Genomic DNA, 25233 nt, shown 5'->3' with positions numbered 1-25233 from the left:
CAAGTGGTGTTCAAGAAGGAGATGGCGGAGGAGGAAGCTAGGTACCAGGTGTCCTGTGAAGCCCGTGATAACACTGGAAAAAGGAGGCGGCGGAGCTTTGGGGGCGGGCGCGTCGTCGTGCCGAGGAGGTGTATGAAGACGGGTACTTCGCGAGGAAGGTCATAGGTGCTGGGCGCCTCGTCACTACGTGGAGGTGGGCCGATAAGCTCCAGCGTGCCACCGACGAGGAGCTCCGTGGGCGCCCAATGAAATGGCAAGATCGGCCACGCGCGTCTGCCAGCAAGAGGCAGATAGGTACGTCAAGCGCTGTGAGGCGGAGGAGTCGGAGTACTGCCTCCGCACTGGGAAGACGTCGCGCACCAGGGAGCTGCTAGCGAGGGGCTGTCGGAATACTGGCCCCTGGAGGGATTATTAGTTTTAGTATTGTTCATTTTCAGTTTTATGCATTGTACCTAGTAGTAAAGTATCATCATCTATATGTGATGATATTATATATATTATGTGATGAACTAATGAACAATTAATATATTTATATATATATATATATATATATATATTATGAATTCCATTTTCTATCTATTTTTGTATACTAATTTGAATCTAGCTGTTATCATCCACATATACAGGATAGAAAGCGTACACACATTGAAATAGAGCAATACTATGATTGCTGTGAATACAAAGCTATCCACGTCGAAACAACTTTTCAAAATAAAACGCGTCCATGAGACCATGAAGAGCAACCCTTGCCTAGGGTAGCTCTTGGCTCTGCCTAAACTCGTGTAGGCGTTCGTCCAAGCGGTCGACACGCTCGCGGTACATCTGGAGCGCGATTTCGAGCTCCAAGTTGGCTATTTCATCGGAGATCACCATCTCGATGATGCGACGGCCATGTTCCTCTACTGCGCCCAGGTGGACATATGGGCCAAGGAGGCGGTCGAGCCTACGAACCAGCGCGTTGGCATCCAGCGGGCCTCGGACAAGGCGAACGGTGGCACCCATGCGGACAGCGCGGTGGGCGTCCGGTGCAAGTATGGCATGGCCGGCATCTGGTGCTAGTATGGCGTGGCCGGCATCTGGTGCAAGTACGGTGCTGAGGGCCTCTGCTCACTCCCGGCTTGGAATGGGGGTACTGAGAGGACGTGTACCCAGCTGCGATGACGTGTCGATAGCAGGCAAGCGCCATTGGATCCAATATTGCTGTGCGGCGTGCCGCGCCTCTTGCTCTACAGCGCTCCAACGGTCTCGCCGTGCGGCGAGCTGCAGCCTATCAGCGTAGACGCGCCTAGCTTGCTCTGCGGCGCACCATCGCTCATGTTGTGCGTCAAGCTGCAGCCTGTTGGCGCTGACATGCCTATCTTGATCCATGGCGCTCAAGCGCCATGCGCCAAAGGTCTGCTCAACCCTGGTGATGACGTGCATCACAGCGTCGTCCATCACGTTGCCGGGGAGCGCCTCGGCCTACACGGGCCGTGGCGCCTGCTCGTTTTCCTCATCAATGAGGTTGATGGCAGAGGCGGCGCTTTGGTGGGCTGGCATGCTTGGAAAAGATGGATGTGCTACAGGCTGCGCTTGTCGCCTCCGTGCGTCACGCACCACTATGCGCAATATAGCAGGGTGGCACGAAAAAGGTGTGGAAATGGCGGGAAACGGTGGTGTGTTCATAAAACACCATCAATTAATGGAAACTTAGCATCGAGCTAGCACAAGAAGTAGATGATGATTAGATGAACACGGACCACACTAGGGATCCCGTCGGTGATGAATTCATCAATCCCAAACGGTTGAATACTAGCAAGCGTTTGCCCACAACACACACGGCCTATTCCATCACAAAGTCAAAAAGTAATGCGGTAGACCTGCTTTAACATGTGTTAAAAACAAGGACCTCGAGGTTAACCTAATTTAACATCGACACAACTTCCCATTCATACACCCATCCGATGGCTGCTCCAGCCTGAGCACACTTAACGTGATAGTTTTATTACATGAGCAACTAGTGGAACAACTAGTCCTTGCTGATAGGAATGCCTCTCCGCATCCTTATGGCGTATCCGGATGACTGTGCGTCCCACAATGGCCAATAGATGTTGTGTAGATAGAGCATATCACATATGTCTTATTAGAAGCAATTGTCTGTGTTATTATCAGTCTTCGCACACATTTCTAATTACAGACATGTTTGCCGCATATGACACACATCTTGTTATATTGAACCGTTTCTGTTCTCTTGCCTAATCACAAACAATTCATCCGAGTGAACCGTATGATGTACATCGCACACACCTTGATCGGGCTGTCCGTTTCTTTTGTGTTGCCTAATCACAAACAGTTCATCCGAGTGAACCATATGTTGTGTATCACACACGCCTCCATGTGACTGCCCGTTTATTTTGTGTTGCCTCATCACAAACAGTTCATTGAATTGAACCGTATGCCCTTCATAGCACACACAACTAAAACCTGAACCATGTTTGATGCATCCGTCATCGCAAACGTTTTACACATTTCTGACAGTTAACATACAGCACCGTTTGCGATCATTGCATCGCACACAGTTTCTCGAAGGGTCTCTGATCGTAGTGCCGCATTAGCAGCATCCGGTAGTAGTATATGTTACCGCTTTGCTCAGCCCCTCTTATAGCGTTGCTAGTTGCAGGTGCAGTTGCAGAATGTTCCATGTTGGGACATGGATATCATGGGATATCACAATATCTCTTATTTAATTAAGGCACATATATACTTGGTAAATGGTGGAAGGCTCGGCCTTATGCCTGGTGTTTTGTTCCACTCTTGCCACCCTAGTTTCCGTCATACCGGTGTTATGTTCCTTGATTTTGTGTTCCTTACCTAGTTGAGGTTATGGGCCCCCCTTGACAGTTCGCTTTGAATAAAACTCCTCCAGCAAGGCCCAACCTTGGTTTTACCATTTGCCTAATAACAACTAAAATTTGCCTAGGGAGAAATTAACCCGAGGATTCTTGATGTAGGGTGGAACCCTAGATGGCTGATCTTTCACGAAAGGAGCGGATTCCGTGAAGGACACGAATAACACGAGGGGAAACACGAGGGGAAACATGAGAGAATCACTCAAACCAAGAAGAACAATCACACATATGCTAGATCCTCAAAACACAAAGAGAGATACACGATCCAAAGTCAACAAAGGACGATACAAGAGGTAACCGTTTCTTCTCCGTGAGGAGGTCTTGATGCTCTTCTCCGTGAGGAGGTCTTGAATCCAACGTGGATCTTCTCTGTAGAGGGGCCGCGGTCTCTCTCGTGGAGCAGATCCGAGGTGGATGAGCGAGGCTCTATCTCTAATATGAGCTATCACAACGCTAACCCTAGTACGGAGCTAAGGGACAAATATATATAGTACAAGGGGTAAGTTTGGGATACATGGGGTGAAACCCCTTCAACCGCGTGCAGGCGGGGCGGTAGTACCGGTCATGGGGCCGGTAGTACCGATTTTAGAGGACATAGCGGTTGTTCCGGTGTTGTACCGGCCTTGCACCGGTCGATCACAGAAGCTTGACCGGTAGTTAACCGGTATTTGGGCGATTGTACCGGTTGACCAGTAGTTGGGCGGTAGTTGACCGGTTGTACCTCTATCTCTGCGCTGGGAAAATCCCTGTCCATGCTCTTGGTGTCCATCTTGTTTGTTCCTTGGTACCTAGTCACACAAAGTGTCTTTGTTTGAGGTAGTAGCCATGTCTCATGGGGTCCAAGTGAAGTTGAATAAGGAGAGAGTTCACCTTATGTCCAATGGCACATGTTGGAGGTCTCGTCGTATGTCCACTTGGGGCTTGGGGGATAGTCGTAGTGTACATGGGGATGATCGTAGGATGCTCTACATCATCTCCCCTCCCTTGGGAAAGATCCGACCTTGGATCAAAAACCTCATCACCATGGAAACGGTTGTCGTGGACGGACTTGTAGTTGGACGAAGTGGAAGACATGGCACAATCCAAGTACTCCAAGGTGTCTCTTGAGTGGTACACATGCAAAAGGAGAAAACACAAACGACACTTGGAAATACAATGGTTAGCGCACACAAGGTGTCCATCAAGGAAATATGAGTCCATGAGGTAAGATTGTTCGTGGCAAAGCACATGAAGCTTAGTAAAATGATATAGAATGATATGCAAAACATTCATGGGAGCAAAAGCATTCATTATGCACACAAATGTATTGTGAATGTGATCAATGCAACCATTGTGCAAAATGATGTCATAAAGGGATGGTGTATCAAAAGCATTAACTTGGTAATTGGTGCTCAATGTGACTACGTGATCATGCAATTGATGGTGGGCAATATGATCATGATGTATGAATATGCCAGCAAGAAAGATCACAACAAATTTTCTTAGGAAGTGCGTAAGCTCATATATCATGGATTACATCGAAATACAAGATGCAACAAGGCAATCATAATATGAGTCAATCCATGCATAAGATGCAAATTTGTTATGGGTGGTGTTGTACCATAGCTCAATGCTGTGGTAGAAGTGTTGGTTCGAAGGTGCATCCAGTAAGTCGGAGCACTCCTCAATGTAAAGGTCCATAGAGCCAATCGCCAATGTCGCTCCTCCATTCATGAGATGTATCATGTAGACAACAAGAAGGAAACAACAATGAAATAATGACCCATCCAATATGCGTATTTGAGGATGGCTCAAAGGGAAAGAGTTCACCTTTATGAGGGTACCGAAAATGTTGGTGTCGCAGATTGTGTATGCCTTCACATAACCAAGTTGTCTCGTCGTGGTACCGCATTGTGAATCCTTCAAAACGAAAGAACATGACAAACACTCGGAAAAACAAATGAGGTTAGTGCAAATGCAACACCTATCATTCGTGTGGTAAAGTACCCAACAAGTGTATGCATCATGCTCATCATAAGAAAGGACAAGGGAGCATTTCATAGTATGGAGGCATATGATGCGAGAACAACCAAATATAATAGGCTCAATCAAACAAGCATGCATCACAAGTAAAGTGTCAAAGTCTCTGAGGTCAATAAGCATAGTATGGTTTCACTCACTACAAGTAGATATGAGAGAGGCAACTAATGGACACAAGTGACAATGGCCAAGATATATCATGTGAGAGGCATGAACATGTATGTCATCAACCCAATAAAGCGAGTAATAGTGGAACATGGATGATGCGACAAAGCAAGCAATCATAGTGATGAAGTCAAGCAAGCTAGTAGTGCAAAGATGCAACGTACTAGAAAGAATCATGTCAAGCATGTCATGTGTGAAAATGGTGGTCATGAATAATGCACAAGACATATGACAAGCATGAAGGCAAGATATGAGCAAAATATCATCAATGTATTGGTGAGAGGCCATATGTAAATAGCAATGGGACATCATGACTCTCCCAACACAACAAGCATCAATAGCATGGGGCACAAAGAAATCATGGCAATAGCTACAAGGATCTCCACCAAGCATGCAAATACACATAGGAGTAGCATAATGGTGAATCATGGGTAGATGCAAGCAAGGGTCACAATTGCATGGCAAAATCATGTAAGGATGCATAACATGCAAAGTGAATAAGATACAATGGGCATAAAGTAACAAGTGATATATAGCCCAAAGCCGTGTGAGAGCCAAGTAAAAGGAATGCGCGAAGTCATTGCGCGAAGAGGAGGGTTGTAAGAGTAGTCCACGGGATCCCAAATAGTCGTTGGTCTCAAGAGCTTGTTTCATCAACTCTTGGGATCGAGAGGTTGACGAGTATACATGAGTACCTACACAAAACAAAGACAAAGGGAAATTTGTGTGTGCATGGTATATGTACACATCATCCATCATGATGCGCACGTGCATGTGTTTGTTAGTACAAAATATACAATGCTCAAATAGATGAGATGCGTGATATAGAAACATGTCATCCACATGATAGGTTTGTTGTTATGTATAGCATAATGGAGACTCAAATTGTGTAATGCATCATGAGAAATATGTAGAGCATTGTTATTCATGGAATGCATATGGTGCAAGCAATTATGGGAGTCATGCAAAGTATGGAATGCATCAAAAATCTCTTAATATGTATGAGGAAACTATGGGGGTCTCCTCATGGGCATTAAAGGAAACATCACATGGAGAATATTGACAACATCCAAAAGAATGCATATTCGGAACAATGTGATCATGGCATGGCATAGTAGATGAATTGCGCAAATCATGTAAAGGAAGCATAGCAATATCATCGCATGAAAAACAAAAGCCAATGACCATCATCTCGTCATCTGTGCCACAAGTGCAAATGGGATTTATTTTAATGGGGCATGCATAGCTATTATGTTGAGATTGAAAGGATGCAATATGGGATATCTCACTCATAGCATATGACAAGTTCAAAGGATTGTGAAACATGGTGTGACCAATAGAATTATCACATGATATCCTATGGAGCATAGAATCACAACTAGGCAATTCAACATGCTCATCATCATATTCATCATAAATTGGTAAGTCATGACATGAAGAAGTTGCACTAGCATGAAGCATGGGAATAGGTGGATCAACATCATGCAAGCAATCATTGGTGAGATAGTCCACTAGTGGGACAAGAGAAGCACCATCACCTATGTTACCTTTGGAGCATCGCTCATGTGTTGTAGGTGAGGTGTCGAAGACCAAGTCGTGGTCATTTTCATCTTGATGGAACCATGTGGGGGTGCATTATCGTCCACCATGGCCATCGTCGTCTCCATTGGAGGTATGGACTCGTCGAGGGTAGGCATGTTGTCATGTAGGACACCTAGCACCAAAGAAGAAAACACACTCGGAGCAGAGGTTAAGTCGTTAGAAATCATAGTGGCCTCACATGCCCTATCAACTACCTCACTCACTAAGTGTTGTGGCTCACTCACTCCCTCTTGGATGCTCTCACTCGTATGGTTGGTGGAGTCACTCAAATGGCTCTCAACCTCACATAGGATGTGTGGCATGCTCTCAAGTGCGGGGCTAGTGGTGGTCACACTCGTCCTCTCATCGGAAATGCACTCAATGTCATATATGGTGGAGTCACTCATTTCACTCATAGGTTGGTGGCTCTCCTCACATGGCAATTGGGGCATCTCTTCATATGTGGGTGTCGGAGAGATGTAGGTGCAAATGTCTCCATGCTCAATCATGTCGTAGTCGTAGCCGTGGATGAAGGACAATGATGGCACATCATCCCTCTCCTCTAAGACCAAAGATGAGGTTTCATGTGCGGTCTCGTAGCTTGACTCGGAGAATGAGTCCTTTTGGGGTGCCGTCTTCATGTAGTTGAAGAGGTTCATGCTCGTCGTTGTGGTCGAAGGGGGTGGCCCTTGCTCGACTCTCTTTCTTGAGGGGCTTCCGTAGATGAAAGTGCCTCCCTCGCTCGTAGGTGATCGCCTCGTTGTTGCAGATGTCGATGTAGGCGAACTCACAGAAAGTAGGCGAAGATAACGTATGTCCAAAGTCAAAGATGCCTTGATAGCACTTGGCGAAGATGACGAAGTGGTGGTGGTAGACGGAGCGTCGTCTTGGTGGTGCTCGTCTCGCAGTCTTCTATTATGCTCATGAAGGTTGGCCTGGCGTGAAGTAGAGCTTGTTGGGACTTGTACATTTGCGCTTGGCGAGCATCTTCATGATGATGGTGTCGTTGTCGTGCTTGATCTCGATGGCGTTTGTCATCGTCGTGCACATGATGCTTGGAGGTGACTTACCCTTCATGACGATGTGGATCACGGACGTGATGGTGGTCGCTGACGGTGTCCTGGACTAGGGGGTACTCATCACGTCGTCTCCCGATCAGTTGGATTGGGCCGAGGACCCCCATGGCCGCGTACTCATGGGCCAGTTCGGACAGCTGCCGCATACAAGGAAGATTCCACAAGACTTGGCGATCAAGACAAGGACTCCTCCCCACCGGCGTATTTGGCTAGGACTCTTGTTATCCTAGGCCTCTGGTGCATTATATAAACCGAGGCCAGACTAGTCGATAGAGATATCCATACAATCATACCATAGGCTAGCTTTTAGGGTTTAGCATCTCCGATCTCGTGGTAGATCAACTCTTGTACTACCATATCATCAATATTAATCAAGCAAGACGTAGGGTTTTACCTCCATCAAGAGGGCCCGAACCTGGGTAAAACATTGTGTCCCCTGCCTCCTATTACCATCCTCCTTAGAGGCATAGTTCGGGACCCCCTACCCGAGATCCACCATTTTTGACACCGACATTGGTGCTTTCATTAAGAGTTCCGTTGTGTGATCGGCAAAAAGGTCGATGGCTCGCCTGCAGATCAACTGCGACTTCGGCATCTTCGTCACCAGCTCGACTGGTCACCTTGGTTCGACCAAGAACTGCCCCCCGTGTTCGGATCACCATGTTCGGACGAGGGCCTTCATCAAACTTCAACTCTGATCTCTATCAAGATCAGGGAGGAATCATCCATGGAGCTCGAGGGCTCAACGTCAACATTGCCCTCGGGCGGCCGTGCTGTTTTTATGAGCAGCGAACTTGTATTCGCCATCACCGCCTCCTCGAGCGTCGGTTTGACGATTGCTTCGGTGGAATGGTGCAGAGTTACATCTAAAACAGCCATGAAAAATTTCGTCGAGTTCCAATGGAGGAATTTCCGACAATCTACGATATACCCGAGCCCTGTCAAATCTGGACGGGAATCTGGATGAGTTTAGGGCATGGTCTCCAGAGCCCAGCTCGCGAGGCTGATCCAGCCAGCAGTCCTCACGAGGCTGGTCGCGCCACTCCTCGCATGGGCCCCAGTCGTCCCAGCGTCCTCTGCCACGTCCTCCTCCTCGGTCGTAGCCTCGGTCATTGCGCTCGGGGCGTCGACCGAAGCGTCCGTCGCGAATGGCCCTGAGCTCTTTACAACCGTTGGTGTTGTGGTTGTGCATGTTGTGGAAGGCGCAAAACGGTCGGCTGCTCTTGGATGACTCGGGCTGGTCCCTGCTGCGCTTCGTGTCCGGCTCTACCGCCAGTACGTCCGCTACCTTGCGCTTCATGTCCTCGGCCTTGGCTTTCTTCTCTTCTAGGTCGGCAGCCGGGAGCTCGAGAAGGGAAAGGCGCCCTTCCTCAGCCCTTGCGAACTTGGTCGCCAGGTTGAACAGCTCCAGGGATGTGCACAGTTCCTCGTGGATGGCGAGCTCCTCCTTCATCTTGACATCGCGGACGCCATCGGAGAAACCAGAGATGATGGCCTCGTCCGTCACCTTGGGGATCTTGAGACAAACATTGTTGAAGCGCTGGATGTACTTCTGGAGGGTTTCCCCTGGTTGTTGCTTGACGCAGTGCAGGTCACCCGCGGCCGCTAGGCGGTCGCGAGTGCCCTGGAAGTTGGCGACGAAATGGTCGTGCATCTCGTTCCAGCAAGAGATGTAGCCTGGAGGCAGATTCAGGAGCCACGAGCGTGCGCCATCCTTGAGAGCCATGGGGAACCAATTCACCATGACATTCTCGTCGCCGTTGGCCGCCTTGATGCTCAGCTCATAGAGCTGCAGGAACTCCGCGGGGTCGGGGGTGCCATCGTAGCACGGAGGCAGGTCTAGCTTGAACTTGCCTGGCCAAGCAACGCTACGCAGCTAGGGGGTGAAAGCGCGGCAGCCCGCGGTGGCCACCAGGACCCTTTGCTGATATGGAGCCTCGCCTTGACGCCCTTGCACCGCCATCACAGGTGGCGCACGGTATTGTCGCAGCGGCGCCGGGAGTGTAGGAGCGTTTTCTTGTGGACGAGGGACTTCTTGGCAGCTTCCTTCTTCGCGTACGGGCGCCCGACGCAGCGGATCACGCCGAGGGGGCGCACGCCTTGGCGCCAGGGCGCCATCTTGGGGGCAGAGGTGGTGGAGGCGCTCCATGAGCCACGTCACCCGCAGCTGGCGGAGGGCGAGGCAGCGAGAGGGGCGGCATAGGGGAGCCCCCTGTGGCGCTGACAAGCTCGGCGATGCGGTCGAGCCAGTCCTCGTAGAGGTCGTCGATGGGGCGGCCTGCGCGTCCGTGGGAGCGTGACGGGCGTGAGACGACGAGCCGGCCGGGGTCAGCGATGGAGAAGCGGTGCGGCCGTCTCGCCACACCAAGGGGTGCAGCGAGGAGCCTTCCTCCTTGTTCCTCGCCAAGCCGGTGACGGTGTTGGCAGCAGGCGACGGAGAATGACGGGTGGCCCGCCGATGGGAGCCATCTGAACAATGCGAGCGACGATGGCGGCCTGGCGCTCAGCGCGAGCTCGGCGAGCATCCGACATGGAGGTGATGAAGCGACGGGACGCGGAGCGACAGAAGGAAAGCTTCGGCACACCCCTACCTGGTGCGCCAAATGTCGGATCTCGGGTTCCGGCAAAACCCTCAAGTTTCAAACACTGGGGTGCGCGCGAAGATCTCCCCCTACCAACTCACGCCCTCACCCTCGCCATGATATCAAAGGCAAGCTCTAAGAACTCTCAACACAAGGGACACAAGATTTATACTGGTTCGGGCCACCGTTGTGGTGTAATACTCTACTCCAGTGTGGTGTGGTGGATTGCCTCTTGGGCTGAGGATGAACAGTACTAGGGGAAGAACAGCCTCCTGAGGCAAGGTGTTCCTGTGCTTGGTGGGTGTGAGGCTGAGGATGGAATGGCTCTGATCCAAGATGAGGTCGATCCCCTAGCTATGGTGATGGCTAGTCCTATTTATAGAGGCCCTGGTCCTCTTTCCAAATATTGAGCGGGAAGGGAGCCAACAATGGCAAATTTGAAAGGAGACAACTAGTACAAGTTATCCTTACAAAAGCAGTCTTCGCCTACCAAAGGCTCTGGTGATGATGCCGCCTTGGGCTCCATGGTGACCTCCGTCTTGCCGTCCTGCTGGTCTTGGTCTCGTTGCACCGATATGGAAACCTTTTCTTGACGCCTCAGTACTCCTCGTCTGTGCTTGCCTCCTTAGCATCAAAGAGGAAACAAGGACACTGTGCACGCTGGTGCCGGCCTGGTCTCGATCGTCATGGCTCACGTTATTGGAACCTCGCGAGGTTTTCCTGGACATGATCTCTCTGCCCCTCGGTAGCCATCCTGGTGAGGCCGCTCCTGAGGAGGTCTTGTGTCGTCCGCCTCGTGAGGCTTGGCCCCTTGCGAGGATTTTTAATGCTTGTTGGTGAATATGGGTCGTACCGGCCCGCCTGCAGAGCCACGCCGTGGGCCGCAGACATGCAAGTCTGGGGACCCCGTTTCCCAGAACACCGACAGTATTCAAGTTGTAGCTTGTGGCGAGTGTAAGCCTTTATCTTGTATTCTCATCTACTCAGTACATGGTATGTTGTAATGATATCCACCTTGCTATGCGCTAGAAATGCGACTGTGCCCTGATCATGAGTTCATCACATGATTGGGATAGAATCCCATATTGGGAGCTACAAGTTGGTATCAGAGCCTTACCGACCTTAGGAGCCCCCTTGATTGATCGAACCGCTGCCATTGTTGAGTCTAGAAAAAAACTATTTTGAGTCTTAGTTATATCAGAGAGTAGGAATTGTTTTTACTCCTTATCCCCTTCATCGCTCTGGTGAGGAGTCCTGACCTAGATGTTTTGACTTCACTCTCCTCTTTTTCACTCAATTTTTTTAGGATCACGCGGGTATTGTTGGATCATTGTGATATCATTGTGATAGGAATTTTGTCTTGGTGCCTCCTAACATTTAGGGGTTGTGGCAGTGTCCTGGGGAGTTGAGCCCCAAGGTGTTTTTGTCACTGTGCTTATCGTTTCAGTTCCGAAATACCAGAGTTCGCCGACATTGAAAACACTTCTATACACTTTCTGGTGAGAGTAGTTTGACGACCCCCAGTACTGGGGAGAGCGATCAGATGTATTGCCACATCTAGTATATTGAATGTTTTTGAAGGTCTGAGGTACACAATTTCCAAAGGATTCTTGGTTATGTATTGAAGGGTGCATACAGTTGGAGCGTAGGGCTTGTATTTGTGTGAGATATTTGTGCCTCCCTATATCCCCAACACCAGATTGCATAACCAGAAATTTTCGGGAGTTAATAGGTGGGAATTAAAGTAGTTACCTAGGATATCTTTCCGAAAAATGCTTGATATGAGATTGGGGTTCGACGTCTAGTGCTCCGCCTATCCACTGTTGGTTTCACAGTGGTCTATTTGTGTCTTAAAGAGTCCTTGGACATGCTGACTCGGGGATGCTTTGTATGTCATGTGCACTACCTTGTACATGATGGTGTAGTATGATCGAGCCCGTGCGGGCCCCACCATGAAAACTTCGGACAAAATCTCCATCGTATGTTTGTTTCTGGCTTATTCTGCGAGCCAAATCCTTGTTTTGTTTTTGTTGTGGTATTCGAGTTGCTTCGATGTCAAGTGTTGATTCCATACCGTATTCTAAGCGGTGTTCTCATATTTATATGGGAGTGCTAATCCTTCTTGTTTATCAAGATTGTTTTGTCAATTCTTTTCCAACCAGTGCGCTTCTCATCAAGATGATCCTATCATTTTTCCCATTCACGAGATCAATTCTAAGTTTTCTCAATGGTGTTTGTTTCATCCATCCCGAGTTGTCTTTGTTTTTCCCGCCCTCCCACCCTTTTCTTCAAGGACTCAGATTTCTTAATCAAGTATCATTTTTATTGATGGGAAGTCTCTCCATTCTTTTCCGTCAATGTTCTTATCCCGTGATTCTCAGGAAGATACTAAGGAAGCTTCAAGTTTATCATTCTTCGTTCTCTTTTCTTCTCCGGTGAATTCAATTCAAGCTTTTCGTGTTGATCATATCCCTTTCCTCATTTCAAAAGCTTTCTCGTGTTGGAAATTCTTATCCAAGCATCTCTTGATCATTAACATTGTGATTCTGGTATCCGGAGTGCTAAATATATCTCAGAAGATTCATGTTTCCATTCTTAATCCGTTCAAACTATTTGGAGGTTGTTACCTCATTCAAGCCATTTAATTCAACCGGTGCAGTCTCTCTTTAAAAAAATCGCTCAATGGTGTTTCTTTGAGTGGGCCCTAACCCACAGGTCTTTTCCCCGGATCTTATCTGACTCTTCTAATTTTTCCGGAGTTATTCTCAAATTATTTTCAAAGTTGACGTAAGAATGAATTATCATTAGTCATATGTCTTTCTCCAAGATCTTTCAAATTCTTTCATCGTTGGTTCAACCTTTCTATTCTTCATTGTTTCGGAGTACCTCAACAACTCATGGTGGTGTTTCTCGTCGTCATTCTAGGATTTTGAAGACCGAAGAAGAGTTCCTTTTAAATCCTTACCCATTCTTCCAAAGATTCATGGTTCTAGCTGTATGCCATCCTCATAATTGTTTTCGATTCTGATAATTCTTTTAATACCCAACTAAAGCATTTTAGGATTCTTTTTGTTTTGATTATCCGGAGGCCATCACCTTAGAATGATTTTTTATTCTCAATTTTCAAATCTCATTCTCCAATTCTTTCGGTGCATCATTCAAGTATTTGTTAGTCATCTTGTGATCTCTTCATTCTCTTGCATCTTGATTTCTTCAATTATCTTCGTTGTTTTCTAATTCTTCCCGGTGTTTCATTCCTTTACTTTGTTTGTTTTCAATTCTATCAGCGGTCAGTTCAAGAGTTCTCTTCCTTGGTTATCGTATCAATTCATTTGTCCTTCCAAAATCCTACCAGTGGTTCGTTCAAGACTTTCCCAAGTTTGCGCTATATTTCTCCTTAATCCTTTTCAACAAGAATAAGTAGGATGCCAAATCCATTGCTTGTCATCAATTTAATTGATGAAGGATAAGCATAATGTAATTCTTATTCTTGTTTCATCGAGTAAGTACAATTCCTTATTCCGGAGGTTCATCAAAATTCTCGGTTCCAAGTTGTTCATCTTTTCTTTCTGGAGTTCCAAGTTCACTCGATTATATCGTCACAAATCTTCATCTAAATCATTGCAATGCTTCAGTTCTTGTTCTTTTCAACCTTCACTTCCTTCCTTCCATTTCTTTTCTTGCCGGAGTTCATCCTGGAGGTTCTTCATAGTTGTTCATCAAAGATTTAATTCATTTTTGATGTGTGCGTCAAGATTCTTGTTCGAGGAGATCAAGTATTCTTCATCTTGCATTCCAGAGGGCAATTCTTCTACATTATCTTTTGAGGTGGTGTTGTGTCATTTTTGACAATTTCCTTCATGTTTCATGATTCACAAGTTATCAAGAATGAGATATTTAAACCCATCGTTTCTTCATTGGATTTATCTTGGGTTATATTTCACCTAAAGCCTTCCATTGGGAATGTTGCTATTTGTGGTTCTCATCAATGATCCAAGTTTCTCCTTCTCTTCTCGGTGAAAGAGTTTTCATCTTCGTATTGATCTCAAGCAATCAATTGTTTCCGTAGTGTCATGTACTCGCCTCTAAGTGTTGAGCTGATTCCATAAGCCCACAACAAGCTTATTCTAACTGTTGTTGTTTTTCAAACAACTCCATTCAATCCTACTTCACAAGGATGCTCTTTCAAAATCATTTATGGTAGCAGATGTTGGTTTCATTCTTCGTTCTATTCATTCCAACTATCTAACTATCATTCATTGTTTTCGGAGGCTTTGTGATGTTGCTATCTTCGACTCATCGTCTTGTTTTGCCAATATCATGTTCTTTTCTTTTCTTGCTTATCCATTTAACCGAAGTGTTGTGTCCTCTATTCAAGTTCCTTTATCTTATCAAGTCTTGTATCTCTTCTCACCTGGAGTGTAGTTCGAATTTGTTCTTCCTTATTCCTTGTTTATCTCGTTTCAACCAGAGTGGTTTCAATTCCTTTTTGTCCATTGTGCTCGTCATTCATAACTTTGCAACCTCCAAGGTTCACATGGTGTTCCTTGTTTCTCTTTTCTACCGGAGTGCTCTCAATTTCGTTCAACTCTGTTGTGTTCTTTCTTTCAAGTTTTCAACCTCTCAAGATTCTCGTAATATTCCTTCATCTCTTTTAACGGAGTGTTTTCAACTTCATTTATCTCCAGTGTATTCTTTCCTTGTAATTTCTTAACCTCTCAAGGTTCTTTGGTTTCACTATTTTGTCAAGAAGCAACTTCGTTTTACCTCTTCATCTTCTGTTTCTCCCCAGTGCCATCCTTAGATCTCGGGTCGAGATCTCTTGTAAGTGGAGGAGAGTTGTGACGCCCCAAGACAGGCGCTCCAGATGCCTTCCATGGATTCTGAGATTCGTCGTGTGACTTGTTTGGTTTTTTGCATTCATCATTGTATCATTTGCATTGCATCATATCATCATGCCATCATATCATTAATTTTATAACTCTTTTAAATAAATTGTATGGATCTTCGATCCATTTAAAATGAGGGAAGGTTGAATTCTCTTTACAACTTATCCTCCCAATATTAGGGAGCTATTATAAAATATTCCATTTATGTGGAATTACCTTTGACACTCTTGCAAAATAATTCCCCATGCCTTTGTTATCTCACTTCTTGACCTTAAACTTTGTCCATAAATTCTTTCGTCATTTTCCCGAGCTCCACCAAAATTCTCAAACATTTCCGGACCTACCAAACATCAACTTCTTTCACTCACTCATTTGAATTAAATTGAAATGAGTTTGGATCTAGGTTGCCCAACACCCTTCCAACCATTTTCGTTAAATCATTCGTATTTTCCCGATCTCAGGAAAATATCTCACTAGTCCATACTCCTTCTCTAACCTCTTCCTTTTCTCTCTTTTCTTTCTTTCTTTTTCTATAAATGGAAAAGAGAGAAGCCCAATAGACCATCCGCAGTTGGGCCGGCCTCCCAGGCCCACCTAACCCTCCTAAACCCTAGGCCCGACCCCTCCTCTCGACCTCCCCCTCTTGTCCTCCACACTGCCGCCACTCTCACCACATGCATGCATCAAGCCAGGGAGAGGCCTACTCGATCCCCTCCTCCCTTGATGCGCCATCAGAGAGAGAGAGAGAGAGAGAGCAGTGTCGCACCTCGCCCGATCCCCTGCTCCCGGCCATCTTCGCCCGCGACCCGCCGTCCTCCTCCCCCGAGCCTGAGGTGCTCTCTGTCGTCAGCCACCTCGCGCTCGCCTCCTTCTCTTCCTCGTCTGCCCGCGACCAGGGCCGCCTCATCAGCAAGCTCGCCCGGCGCCTCTCCGCCTCCGTGCCAGCTGGACCCGTGCCGCTGCTCCCTCCGCAGTCGAGCCACCCGGACCTCGCGGCTATCCCCGTCACCGTTGGGCTCCCAAGCGCCTCCTCCCGTCAGCCCGATGTGTAGCAGCCGCAACCTCCCCGTCCCTCGTGCGGCCTCCGCCTCGCCAGACCGCCGCCGCCGTGACCAGGAGGAGTTCGTCCGCCGTTGTTCCCATTGCTCCGCCCTCCCGCAATTTTAACCTCGCGCTACTGCTCCTCTGCTTCGCCTTCTTGCCAGAGATCGCGTCGATGCATCTCCTTCACCTCCTACCCGAGTCCCATGCATCAGCCCCGGTAGCCGTCCCCTACCGGTGGTCTCTGCTGTCCCCGTGCACCTCCACTTGCTGTTGCCATTGATGCCAAGTTGGACCACTACCGAACAAGGAGTAGCGCCAAGTTCCATCGTTCAAGATTTCATCTAGTACCCCTAGTTTCTCCAAACACCACACCACAAGCAACAAGTACCACAGCGACCCTCGAAGAGTTTGGATTCGACAAGTCTGATGATGCTCTTGTACAACTATGTTGCCGAGACCAAGACCGGCAAGACCGGCTACATGAAACTGCCAAGTACCTCTATGCACAGATGCGTCAAGGCCACCCCAGATATTGCCAAGTACACCACCAGCAAGACCACATAGACACCTGAACGACTACCGCAACGAAACGCCAATACCGTCAAGTACGACTACCGTCATTGTGTACCACCACGACCGTCCTGAGAACGTCTACTTCCTCTACTTTGCACCGACTCGAACCATCCCGAATGCACGCTTCGAAGGTATAACCCCGAGACGACGCCCGTGAACGAATGCATGTGTTGTATGAGAGGGACCACTTGTTTGCACCGTGCCCAACTTGTTTCATGCATGACCCTCATAAGCCATGACGTCAACACGTGGGAACCGGTTACCGAGATCACTCCCCATCACTCTTGCATGTTCCGCATACTTGTTTTTTTGCACCGGCATTTCCACAAATTGGCGGATCATCGGAATGTTGCCGTGACATCATTTTTGGATTCATTGTCATAGCACCATTTCCGTTTTGCCGCCGTGGCACCCTTTCGTTCCGCCATGACGACAAATGCCTTTATCATATTATGTCAACATTTTCATGAAATTGCATAAACTTGTATATGTCATCTGCATCATGATAACAACATTTAAAATGTTTAAAATTGGTGTTTGCTTCAAAAACTGCTAAATAACATGTGAGGTTTTTCCAGAATTGTTGTTTATCATTTCCGGCCTCATTTAAATTGCCTACAATGTGTAGTTTAATTATGCCTCACCTCTTCCATGTTTAACAACATTTAGTATTGTTGGGTAAATAAACGAGAGCGAACTAAATAATTCAAATGTGGTGTTTCATCAATATGCAACTCGTTGCATAATGAGCTCCACTTAACTTGTAGTATTGTTTGTGCACTTTGCCATGCCATGCCTCATTAAACTAGACATGCATCATACTTGATTGTGCATCATGTCATGTTAATGTGATGGTTGTTTACCATGATGCTTGCTTCTTTCCTGTTGTGCTTCTTCTCGATAGTTCCTGTTTCATTGCGATTGTGAGGATCCATTCGACTACGCCCGTTCGTCTACTTCATGGATCCGGTCTTCTTCCTAGCGGGATTTCAGGCAAGATGACCGTCACCTTAGATCCCACTACTATCTTTGCTCGATGCTATTGCTATGTCATGCTACCTGCCACTTGTTTATCAAGCCTCCCAAATTGCCATGATAGCCTCTAACCTTTTCACCCGTCCTAGCAAACCACTGTTTGGCTATGTTACCACTTTGCTCAGCCCCTCTTATAGCATTGCTAGTTGTAGGTGCAGTTCAGATTGTTCCATGTTGGGACATGGATATCATGGGATGTCACAATAACACTTATTTCATTAATGCACATATATACTTGGTAAAGGGTGGAAGGCTCAGCCTTATGCCTGGTGTTTTGTTCCACTCTTGCCGCTCTAGTTTCTATTATACCGGTGTTATGTTCCTTGATTTTGTGTTCCTTACGCGGTTGGAGTTATGGGACCCACTTGACAGTTCGCTTTGAATAAAACTCCTCCGGCAAGGCCCAACCTTGGTTTTACCATTTGCCTAATAACAACTAAAATTTGCCTAGGGTGTAATTAACCTCAGGATTCTTAATCAACAACCTAGGCCAGTGTTCCTCTGAGTGTTGGTCCAACGTGAGCGATGTCCGGCGCCCCCTGGGCAACCAGGGTCTCAGCCAACCCGACATCTGGCCCATCCGGTGTGCCCTGAGAACGAGATACGTGCGACTCCTATCGGGATTTGTTGGTGCATCGGGCTGTCTCGCTGGTCTCGTTTTACCATTGTCGAAATGTATTCTAACCGGGATTCCGAGTCTGATCGGGTTGTTCCGGGAGAAGGAATATCCTTCGTTGATCGTGAGAGCTTGTGATGGGCTAAGTTCGGACACCCCTGCAGGTATAAACTTTCGAGAGTCATGCCCGTGGTTATGTGGCAGATGGGAAGTTGTTAATATCCGGTTGTAGTGAACTTGAAGTAAACTCAACTAAAATACACCAACCACGTGTGTAATCGTGACTTTCTCTTTTCGGGGAAGTTCGAGAGGAGAACACGGTTGGGTTATGTTTGAATGTAAGTAGTTCAGGATCACTTATTGATCATTACTAGTTTGCGACCATTTGCGTAGTTTCTCATCTTACTCTTGTACACATAAGTTAGCCACCATACAATGCTTGGTCGCTTGCTGCAACTTCACCAGTTTACCCCTTCCTTACCCATTAAGCTTTGCTAGTCTTCATACCCATGGTAATGGGATTGCTGAGTCGTCGTGGCTGACAGTTTACTACCACAACAGTTGCAGGTACAGGTAATGCGATGATTTGACGCGATGCTTGCTTGTTTGGAGTTCTTCTACTGCTTCTTCTTTGATCAAGGGATTAGGCTCCGGGTCGGGGAGCCTGGGATTAGCAGGGTGGATGTCGTTCTTCTTTTTTGTTTGATTTCATCCGTTGTCGGATCCTGCTCTTCTGTATGATGATAGCTATGTATTGATGTATTCAAGTTGTAGCTTGTGGCGAGTGTAAGCCTTTATCTTGTATTCTCATCTATTCAGTACATGGTATGTTGTAATGATATCCACGTTGCTATGCGCTCGAAATGCGATTGTGCCCCGATCATGAGTTCATCACGTGATTGGGATAGAATCGCATCTTGGGCGCTACAGCGGCCAGTGCTAGGGTGTGCGCCATGGGGGGAACCAAATAGGACTCCAGGTCCTATTCGCCCCCCTTCCTTTCTTACAGAGGGGGAAAGGGGAAGGGAGAGGGAGGAGAAGTAGAAGGAAAGGGGGGCGCGCCCGCTCCCATAGTCCAATTTGGACTCCCCATGGGAGGGGGGCGCGTCCACCCCTTGTGGGCTTCCTCCTCTCTCCCCTATGGCCCATGTAGGCCATTACTTCCCCGGGGGGTTCCGGTAACCCCTCGGTGCTCGGGAAAATACGAGAACCACTCTGAAAAGTTTCTGGTATCCGAATACCATCTTCCAATATATCAATCCTTACCTCTCGACCATTTTGAGACTCCTCGTCATGTCCGTGATCTCATCCGGGACTCCGAACAATATTCGGTCACCAAAACACATAACTTATAATACAAATAGACATCGAACGTTAAGCGTGCAGACCCTGCGGGTTCAAGAACTATGTAGACATGACCGAGACATATCTCCGGTCAATAACCAACAGCGGAACCTGGATGCTCATATTGGTTCCTACATATTCTATGAATATCTTTATCTGTCAAACCGCAATGACAACATACGTCATTCCCTTTGTCATCGGTATGTTACTTGCCCGAGATTCAATCATGGCTGGCAAGTCTCTTTACTCGTTCTGTAATGCATCATCCCGCAACTAACTCATTAGTCACATTGCTTGCAAGGCTTATCATGATGTGCATTACCGAGAGGGCCCAGAGATACTTCTCCGATACTCGAAGTGACAAATCCTAATCTCGATCAATGCCAACCCAACAAACACCTTTGGAGACACCTGTAGAGCATCTTTATAATCAGGCAGTTACATTGTGAAATTTGATAGCACACAAGGTGTTCCTCCGGAATTCGGGACTTGCATAATATCATAGCCAAAGGAATATGTATAAGTCATCAAGAAAGCAATAGCAATAAAACTTAACGATCATTATGCTAAGCTAACGGATGGGTCTTGTCCATCACATCATTCTCCTAATGATGTGATCCCGTTCATCAGATGACAACCCATGTCTATGGTTGTGGAACTTAACCATCTTTGATTAACGAGCTAGTCAAGTAGAGGCATACCAGGGACACTCTGTTTTGTCTATGTATTCACACATGTATCAAGTTTTCAGTTAATACAATTCTAGAACGAATAATAAACATTTATCTTGATATAAGGAAATATAAATAATGACTTTATTATTGCCTCTAGGGAATATTACCTTCAGTCTCCCACTTGCACTAGAGTCAATAATCTAGATTACATTGTAATGATTCTAACACCCATGAAGTCTTGGTGTTGATCATGTTTTGCTCGTGGAAGAGGCTTAGTCAACGGGTCTACAACATTCAAATCCATGTGTATTTTGCAAATCTCTATGTCTCCCTCCTTGACTTGATCGTGGATGGAGTTGAAGCGCCTCTTGATGTGTTTGGTTCTCTTGTGAAATCTGGATTCCTTCGCTAAGGCAATTGCTCTAGTATTGTCACAAAAGGTTTTCATTGGACCCGATGCACTAGGTATTACACCTAGATTAGATATGAACTCCTTCATCCAGACTCCTTCATTTGCTGCTTCCAAAGCAGCTATGTACTCCGCTTCACACATAGATCCCGCCACGACGCTCTGCTTGGAACTACAAAAACTGATAGCTCCACCATTCAATATATATACATATCCAGTTTGCGGCTTAGAGTCATCCGGATCAGTGTCAAAGCTAGCATCGACGTAACCATTTATGACAAGCTCTTTGTCACCTCCATAAATGAGAAACATATCCTTAGTCATTTTCAGGTATTTCAGGATGTTCTTGACCGTTGTGCAATGATCCACTCCTGAATTACTTTGGTACCTCCGTGCTAAACTTATAGAAAGGCACACATCAGGTCTGGTAATTGCATACATGATAGAACCTATGGCTGAAGCATAGGAAATGACTTTCATTTTCTCTCTATTTTCTGGAGTGGTCGGCCATTGAGTCTGACTCAACTTCACACCTTGTAACACAGGCAAGAACACTTTGTTTGACTGATCCATGAACTTCTTCAAAACTTTATCAAGGTATGTGCTTTGTGAAAGTCCAATTAGACGTCTTGATCTATCTCTATAGATCTACATACCCAATATATAAGCAGCTTCACCGAGGTCTTTCATTCAAAAATTCTTATTCAAATATCCTTTTATGCTTTCCAGAAATTATATCTCATGTCCAATCAACAATATGTCATCCACATATAATATTAGAAATGCTAAATAGCTCCCACTCACATCTCCAAAAGTCTGTATAAAACCATATACTTTGATCACACTATCAAAGTGTATATTCCAACTCCGAGAGGCTTGCACCAGTCCATAAATGGATCGTTGGAGCTTGCGCACTTTGTTAGCAGCTTTAGGATCGACAAAACCTTCTGGTTGCATCATATACAACTCTTCTTTAAGAAATCCATTAAGGAGTGTAGTTTTGACATCCATTTGCCAAATTTCATAATCATAAAATGCGGCAATTGCTAACATGATTCAGACAGACTTAAGCATCGTTACGGGTGAGAAGGTCTCATCGTTATCAACTCCTTGAACTTGTCAAGAACCTTTTGCAACAAGTTGAGCTTTGTAGAAAGTAACATTACCATCAGCGTCAGTCTTCTTGTTGAAGATCCATTTATTCTCTATGGCTTGCCGATCATCGGGCTAGTCAACCAAAGTCCATACTTTATTCTCATACATGGATCCCATCTCAGATTTCAGGGCCTCAAGCCATTTTGCGGAATCTGGGCTCATCATCGCTTCCTCATAGTTCGTAGGTTCGTCATGATCTAGTAACATGTCTTTCAGAACAGGATTACCCTACCACTCTGGTGCGGAACGCACTCTGGTTGACCTATGAGATTCGGTAGTAACTTGATCTGAAGTATCATGATCATTATCATTAGCTTCCTCACTAATTGGTGTAGGCATCACTGGAACTGATTTCTGTGATGAACTACTTTCTAATTCAAGAGAAGGTACAACTACCTCATCAAGTTCTACTTTCCTACCACTCACTTCTTTCGAGAGAAACTCCTTCTCTAGAAAGGATCCATTCTTAGCAACAAATATCTTGCCTTTGGATCTATGATAGAAGGTGTACCCAACAGTTTCTTTTGGGTATCCTATGAAGGCGCACTTCTCGGATTTGGGTTCGAGCTTATCAGGCTGAAGCTATTTCACATAAGCATCGCAACCCCAAACTTTGAGAAACGACAACTTAGGTTTCTTCCCAAACCACAGTTCATATGGTATCATCTCAACAGATTTAGATGGTGCCCTATTTAATGTGAATGTAGTTGTCTCTAATGCAAAACCCCAAAACGATAGTGGTAAATCGGTAAGAGACATCATAGATCGCATGTAACACCCCGGATGTAATTTGCCATATTTGTACTCCGACTCTTGCCATTCCCGGCTTTAAGTTATGAGATTCCTTCGTGGTTGGGTTTTGTGTTCCTTTTGCATTTTTTTCATGCCATCCATTTCATATCATGTCATCATGTGCATCTCATTTGCATACGTGTTCGTCTCATGCATCCGAGCATTTCCCCCGTTGTCCGTTTTGCAATCCGACACTCCTACATCCTCCGGCGCCCCCTTTTGTCTCTTTTCGTGTGCGGGTGTCAAACGTTCTCGGAATGGACCGAGATTTGTCAAGCGGCCGTGGTACACCACCGATAGACCTCCTGTCAAGTTTCGTGCCATTTGGAGACCGTTTGATACTCCAATGGTTAACCGGGGAACCGTAAAGGCCTCGTGTGTGTAGGAGCCCAACACCCCTCCAAAATAGTCTAATAACCCATCCAAACCTATCCCATGTCCTCCATCGTCCGATCATGATCGCGTGGTCGAAAACTACACCTCATTTCGACACTCCTACCTCCTCCTAGCTATATATATGTGCACTCCTCCGAATTTTCGGGTCCAAACGCTAGCTATCTCCTCCCCGCCGCCACCGGACGTGTCCGACCTCACCGGACAGGAATCGCCGCCGTGCCCGCACTAGTGGGAGACCGCCATGTGTCACCTCGGGAGCCTCCACCATCGCCGGCCCACCAGGCCCGCACGGGGACCTTCCTGCCCACGCGCCGCCGCCACCCGAGCGCCTCCCTGCCGCACCGCGCTCAACCGCGACCTCGCCAGTGCGCCCCGCCGACCTCGCCGGTGCCGCGCTCGTCGCCGGCCACCCCTGCCATCTGTGCCGCCCGTGCCGTCCTGGCTCCATCCCCGGAAGCCTCCTCCGTCGTGCCCCTCGTCCCCGCCGGCCAGATCCGGTCTGGCCGGACCGGATCCGGCCAACCCCGAGCTTCTCCGGCCGTCCCCGAGCCCCACTAGTCGTCCCCATCCTTCTCCGGTGAAGTTCCGGCAAGATCCACCGCCCGCGTTGACTTTCCCTTGAGGTCCAAATTCTTCTAAGTCCCTAAACTTTATCATCCTGGTGCATACTTTGACCTGCTGTAACTTCTTGTGTGATGCTCCGTTTTGTGCGTGCAATATATCAAAATGTTCATCATGATGTGCTATTCATTTTGTTCCATTGTGACATGCTTGTTTGAGTCCATCTTGATTCCCAAATCGTTGATGCAAGAGTTCTATAAATTGTTACATGCTGATTCTTATCAGAGTATGAGGATTTGTCATTTTTGCTACATTTGTTGTGTGCTGCATATGGGCATGAGCTCTACATGTGTTTTGATATATGACATGCCATATTTACAGGGGTGTATGCCATGTATTTTTGTGATATTTGTGGTGACTAGCACAAGCATGCAAAGTAGCCTTCGTGATATTGTTGTTTTCAGGGACTTAGAATTTTACTAAATCATTTCCCTGCTGTTATTTTGATGCCATGTAACCATGTTCCTACAGTGAGATCCATGCTTTATTTGAGTTGCTTCAGTAAGGATGATTTGGACATATGGTTATGCTCTACCCATCCATGCCCCTGTTTGCATTTATGGAGTGCCCTACCATGTCTTAATCTTGCTCTACTATTGCTATAAAATGTTCCTGGCAGATTGTTTACATGTTAATCAATTTTGCCATGGTTGTTCTAGTTGATCCAAGCATGCTATAAACTTTTTATTGCCATGGTTAGCTTCTTGAACATGCCATCTTGCTGATGCTATGCTTACCTTGTCATGCAATGCCTTGTGTTGAGTGAATCGAGCTCGCAAAGATGCCTTCATAATTCTGTTATGCCATGCCCAGTTTTCTGCCAAATCTGAATCTGTTGACAGAACTTGCTATGTTTACATGGGTGCCATAATATCTACTGTGCCTTTTTTCTTATGGTCCGTAAGGGACTTTTGTTCTATGCATTTAGTAGATTAATGCCATGCCTTGTATTGCTCTGATAAGTTCCCATAGCATGTTGTTTGCTTGCTCTAAACATTGCTTCGTGATGTTAATTCCTGGCATGTTAGTATTTTCACAAAGTCTGTGAAGCCAATATCTTTTGCATTTTTTCCATGCATGTTTGAACCTACTCTTGTGTGATTTAGCCGTAGCTCAGTGTACATCTTTTGTCAAGCACCTTGAGTAGATCACTGCCAAGTGCTTTGTTGCTATGTTGGAGTGAAGTAGCTTAGTTTCTTGTTGCATTCTAGATGGCATCGTGATGTTAATCGCAGAATTGTGCCATTCTTATTTTGCTTGCCATTTGCAAACCGTGCATCCGATTCCGGTTATCTTTATATCGATTTCGACTGAAATCATCTCATCTTTCCAGCGGCACACTTTGTTTGCCAAGTTGAGGCCTGGTTCAATCTA

The sequence above is a fragment of the Triticum aestivum genome, chromosome 3A (assembly GCF_018294505.1).
Source record: "Triticum aestivum cultivar Chinese Spring chromosome 3A, IWGSC CS RefSeq v2.1, whole genome shotgun sequence".
Classification (NCBI taxonomy): domain Eukaryota; kingdom Viridiplantae; phylum Streptophyta; class Magnoliopsida; order Poales; family Poaceae; genus Triticum; species Triticum aestivum.
Note: the sequence above shows the minus strand (reverse complement) of the source record.